The 6,235-nt window shown below is 46.6% G+C and overlaps 1 pseudogene; it reads left to right on the top strand.

The window, feature by feature from the left end:
• LOC110341868 lies at positions 1–384 on the top strand (annotated as a pseudogene).
• Positions 385–6,235: the final 5,851 nt, after the last annotated feature.

The following is a 6,235-nucleotide window of genomic DNA, read 5'->3' on the forward strand; positions in this document are numbered from 1 at the left end:
ATGACCAAAACAAGATGAAACAACGGGCGTGCCAAAAAAGGCGGTGGCCACGTGCAGCCAATTCGCTGCACGAACTGTGCCTGGTGCGTGCCCAAGGACGAGGCCACTAAGAAGTTCGTCATTCGGAACATAATGCAGGCCGCTGCTATCAGGGACATATGTGAAGCAAGTGTCTTCGACGCTTATATACTTCTCAAATTCTATGTCAAGCTGCATTACTGTGTGAGCTGTGCTATTCATAGCAAAGTAATCAGGAATCGATCTCGTGAAGCCCAGAAGGACTGAACACACTCACCATGATTTGGACTTGCTGGTGCTGTACCATGACCTCCACCAAAGCCCATGGAAAGAGATGGTTTCATGAAGACAAAAAACACCTTGTAAAAATAAAAGGGTACTTTGTGTAGCAAACAAAACAAAACAACAACAAAAACAGCTACTCATAACCTCTACTCCTTTAGGAACTAGAAAGAAAAGGGCCATGCTCGAGTTTATTTCTTCCAAACTACTTGGAATTGTAGTAACAAGCTACTTGAAACCATCCTATTACAACCAGAGGGCAAATGCAAGCTGAATTTCCTATGGTTGACATAAAACAGATTTCTCTAAACCAGGACATATCAGAACTTTTGATACGAGGATGGTCATAGCCACTGTAAGTGCTTAAGCCTGAGAGAAATAAAGAAGACAGGATAGAGTTGGGAGGACTGCCCAGTCAATGCTGAACAGCCCCGAGTTTAATTTAGAACCTGCTTATATACAGACTAGAAGCAAAGAGAAGAACAAAGAGAAGCACAGTCAGTTAATCAGCTTCCATGCACTGTCCATGAGCTAGAGGAGCAGGCAGGCTCACTCTCTTTCACATGGGTCCTGCTAGCAGCAAGCAGCTTTGTTATTTATCTCTGTGTGCCTTCAGATGGCACCGACAGCTTGTTGGTCAGATAATATGCTCTTCCCCATGGGCTTAATCAGAACCTTCTCTTGACTCTCAAGGAGACTAAACAGGCAAGCTTGAACTCGAATGACTTCTAGGTCAGAACAGACTCCAGATGGAAACTGAGTCACTTATGGTCTCCCACAACTCCCCTTTTTATTTATTAAGACTCCATAGAGTCCCTCAGATGACTGTGCCTGTCTTAGCTTGTTCCTTTCTCCAGTCTTACCTGTCATGGAGCATGAATCCCATCATTCATGTCCTGTCTTCGGTTGAAAGGAGGCAAAGAAAACTTACATGTCTTTGACTACCAACCTGTGGTAGCAAGGAATTGTGTGGAGTTTTAGTCCATGAAATTCCGAGCCCACTTTCCACAGTGAGTTCATAATCAGCTTGGAAATGATACGCAAACAAACTATGCCCAGTAGAACACATTCTCCAATAACTGCAATACTACTAAGACGTGAAGAAAATGCTGGCCATGATGGAGTAGGCTTTTATAATTGTTCCAAAATAGCTTCAGCTATTTTTGCTACATCAAAATCTAATTTAGCCTTTTTCATATTCTTAATCTCTTGATGTAATTTAGCCAAATCTAAGGAGTCATTAGAATCCTGCCAAATTCCTTTGAGATGTGTTTTAACTCTTTCCCATCCAATAGCGCTTCATTATACACAAAAGACATAATACAAGCCCATTCATCATTAGCTTGACATTTCAATTATGCTATGGTTTCTAGGCTCTGCAGCTGCAGTCTCCCAAAAATTGTACCACATCATACAAGGCATTCAATTTATGCTCCATTGTGTCTCTAATGTTATGGAAACAATCTTAGGTAATAATTAACAAACCCTGCATTTTGAATAGATTGAGACAAAGCCACTGAAGCAATCGCAGTGCTAGTAGTAGTTGACCATGGCCGTGAGACTCCACAGGGAACAGAAGATTGAACAGAGAGGACAACACTTTCTAGACGGGCATGCTGCAAACCTCTACTCCTTTAGGAACTAGAAAGAAAAGGGCCATGCTTGAGTTTATTTCTTCCAAACTACTTGGAATTGTAGTAACAAGCTACTTGAAACCATCCTATTACAACCAGAGGGCAAATGCAAGCTGAATTTCTTGTGGAGAACACAAAGTAGGTAAGGGAGTCACCGAGATCTTTCAGGGCCTTCAACACTTGTTCACGGACCAGCTCTGTCTCCCTATTACCTGAAAGGAAAAGGAAACTGTTCCAGCATGAGGCTCCCGTGTTTTGGAAGCACTACCTATACTATGTGGCATATTGGCAACAGCTTGCAGTCAGCCAGGATAAGCTGATTGTCACCCAGAACTCCTTTGAGAGGTGCCCCCACCTTCCGTGAGGGCCCCACCTTCTGAGAGAGGGGTGTCACGTGAGTGTCTGAATCCTTCAAGGTCTTCAGGAGCCTCTCTAGATTATCTTTCCGTGTTGGGGTTCAATTCCTTTTTTGTTTGTTTGTTTGTTTTTGTTTTTATGAGACAGGGTTTCTCTGTATTGTTTTGGAGGCTGTCGGTCCAGCCTGTCCTCGAACTCACAGAGATCCGCCTGCCTCTGCCTCCAGAATGCTGGGATTAAAGGTGTGCGCCACCACCGCCCAGCTGGGGTTCAATTCTTGACAGAGGCACCTAATTTGACAAATGTCTCCAGCCCATCTGTGTTGTATTCTGGGTTCTGAGCTGTCAGCTTTGAGTACCTGAGAGGACACCAGAAACTCAACAGTCTTGCTGCTGTCTGTCTGTACTTCAGGGCTGCACAACAGGATGGGAGCCGCCTGCCTGGCACAGCTTCTGCCTCTTGGTGGCCACGGAAGTGATGATGAAGGTGACTCCCTTGGACCAGAGCACTGTAGTCTCTGAGAGATGGGTCCCCCTCTTGGTCCCATCATTGCCAGCTTTCTTGACCAATGTGGCCAGTGGATCAGAGAAGCGAGGACCAGGGAAAGAGGCTCTCCCACTTAGGGATTCTGTCCTCTAGACTTAGCGCTGTGCCCTTTCCTCTGCCTGCTGGGTCAGGGAGCCACTGACGCCTCTCCCTTTACAGCTGCTCTGAATTTGGCCCCCTCACATGAAGGCAGTGACAATGGGCTACAGGACCTGCTCCGTGGACTGATTGAAGACCACATAACTGCATGAATTGGAAGGAGATAGCCCTGTGAGTGAGGGGTTTTAATGTCCTCATCCTCACAGGAGCACAGGCTAAGCATTGTACTACCCATTCTGGAGAAGGCGAAGAAGCACATCTCTTTTTTCTTTTTTCACTTTAAAAAATTTAAATTAAAAACAATATTATTTTACATACCAATCCCATTTCCCTCTCCCTCCTGTCCTCCACTCCTCTGTCCTCTCCCTATTCCACCCTGCATGCACTCCTCAGAGAGGGTGAGGCCTCTCATGGGGGAATCATCAAAGTCTGTTACATCACTTGGGGCAGAAAAGGGTCCCTTCCCCCTGTATCTAGGCTGAGCAAGGTATCCTTCCCTAGGGAATGGGCTCCAAAAAGCCACCTCGTGCATTAGAGATAAATACTGTTTCCAATGCCAGCAGCCCCATAGACTGCTCAAGCCCCCCAACTGGCACCATTTTTAGGAGGCCTTTTTGGTATTATGCAGGTTCCCCAACTGTCAGTCTGGAGTCTGAGAGCTCCTGTAAACTCAGGTCAGCTGTTTCTGTGGGTTTTCCCAACATGGTCTTGACCTCTTTGCTCATCACTCCTCCCTTTCTACAACTGGACTCCAGGAGTTCAGCTCAGTGCTTAGCTGGGAATATCTGCTTCTGCTTCCATCAGCTACTGGATGAAGGCTCTACGGTGGCATATAAGATACTCATCAATCTCATTATAGGGGAAGGGCCTTTAAGTTAGCCTCTCCACTATTGCTTAGATTCTTAGTTGTGGATTCCTGGGAATTTTCCCAGTGCCAGGTTTCTGGTTAACCCCATAATGGCTGCCCCTCTCAAAGTATCTTTTTCCTTGCTCTTCTTCTCTGTTCTTCCCCAAATTCCTGATCCCTCAAGTTCTCTTCTCTCTCTCCCCTTTCCCCTTCATCTCTTTCCTACCTCCCCCCACCACGCTTCCAATCTACTCAGGAGACCTTGCTCCTTTCTCCTACTTGGGGGTCCATTTATGTCTCTCTTAGGGTCCTCCCTGTTTCCTAGCTTCTCTGGGATTGTGGTCTGTAGACTGGTAATCCTTTGCTCTATGTCTGATATCCACTTATGAGTGAGTAATGTGATGATTGTCTTTCTGTGTCTGTGTTGCCCCACTCAGGATGGTTTCTTCTAGTTCCATGCATTTGCCTGTGAATTTCAAGATGCCCTTGTTTTTTATCACTAAGTAGTACTCCATTGAGTAAATGTACCACATCTTCTTTATCCATTCTTCAGTTGGGGGGCATCTAGGTTGGGAAGCACACCTCTTGCAGGGTCTCACTGGCACAGCAATTCCAACTCAGTCCTGCTGTACACACAGCACTGCTCTGGCTCTGTGATGGTGACTGTTCAGATCCCATCTCCCATGCCCATGGCATCAGGCAGGCCTCCAAGCTTTCATTGCCAATTTCTTTGGCAAACAGAATAGAATCATTGTCTTTGGGGTTCATGGGATTAGTGAGGGCTGGACAATACACTGAACACAAGAACTTTGAAGAGGAAAAGATCTGTGCCTGGACATTAACAACAGTCAGGCTTTCCTTGGATGCCTGCCAGCTTGGCAACCCAAAGCCATCACTTTCCCTACCCCCTTATTAACTGCCTAAGACATGGCAAATAGAAAGATGAGCGTGCGGCTTTTACAGTGGGCACCCTACACCCAGAACCCAGGAGCCCACAGGGTGTTGAGGAAAGGCCCAGTGTCTGGAGATTTCTGAGCTCAGACCTGGGAAGAACCAGTGTCCTCAGATCTCACTGTCCTTCTACCCTTCCCTGCCTTGTCCTAAAGACTCTAGATGCTAAAAATACCCTGGCCACCTGCTGCCCAGGGACACAGTAAATCACCGGCCTTCTAAATGGAGAATCCCAGCCAGACCTGGTTCAGTGTGGCCAAGGGCACAAACCCCCCAGGTTAAGTTCACTGCTTCCCAGCCAGGCTGCTACCAGCAGCTTTCCCTAAGCCTAGGAGGAGGCTAGAGGCAGGGAGGGCAGTGCCCAGAGCCAGAGGAACCAGCTTGAACTTTCTGGAGCCAAGGTGCCAACTGGGTGTGGGGCAATCTGGAGAGAGCCACTGGGGAAGAATTATCAGGGGAAGGCAGCAGGTGAGGCCACCAGAAGCAACTGCTTCACTGCACCACCACAAACTGCCACTCCGTGCTGCCTTGTTAACTTGCGGCCACCAGATGTCACTATTAACAAGGAACACAGTATCTGTGGCAAGATCCCTGGACAGGAAGTGGATTGATGGAGACAGCACTTGGTGGCCTGGGCACTCAGGGGCACATGGGAGAAAAGTGCTAACTGCTTCCATTCTAACTAAATCCGACTCACACATCCCTAAACCAAAACACAACCAACAAATGTCAAAGGTCAATTCACTTTCAATCTTACCACAGGATCACAGACAAGAAATGAGAAGAAAAAAAATTTGTGTGTGTGTGTGTGTGTGTGTGTGTGTGTGTGTGTGTGTGTGTGTGTGTGTGTGTGTGTGTTCTCTGTGGCTTTGGAGGCTGTCCTGGAACTAGTTCTTGTAGACCAGGATGGTCTCAAACTCACAGAGATCTGCCTGCCTCTGACTGCTTAGTGCTGGGATTAAAGGTATGGGCCACAACCGCCCGGCCAATAAGAAAATAAATTTTAATAGACTTTTCAGCAAAAGACTTCATCAAAAAAGACACTTGTGGTCCAGGACAACCTCCAAAGCAACACAGAGAAACCCTGTCTAGGAAACAAACAACAAAAAACAAAGACACTTGTGGAGACATAACACAGAAAGTGCAGATTATATCTGAAAACGTGAGAATGTTCTGGAAAACCATAGTTTTACAACTAACTGCTGTCAGGCCAGGCATTGGGCCATACACTTTTGATCCCAGCACTCCAGAGGTTGAGACAGGCAGATCCCTGAGTTTGAAGGCACCTTGGTCTACAGAGAGAGTTCCAGGACAACCAGTGCTACACAGAGAAATCCTGCCTCAAACAACAAAAGGACAGGTAACTGCTGTCACTCACCTGCATGTTCCAGTCAGTAAGATACAAAAAACAGGACAGTACATGAGCGCCAAGCCGAGTGATGACATTAAAGGCTGTTCACGTGTAGTGAGCAGACACATACGATCAGAAATGACTTAGTGT

Source organism: Mesocricetus auratus, unplaced genomic scaffold (genome assembly GCF_017639785.1).
Source record: "Mesocricetus auratus isolate SY011 unplaced genomic scaffold, BCM_Maur_2.0 Super-Scaffold_100707, whole genome shotgun sequence".
Classification (NCBI taxonomy): domain Eukaryota; kingdom Metazoa; phylum Chordata; class Mammalia; order Rodentia; family Cricetidae; genus Mesocricetus; species Mesocricetus auratus.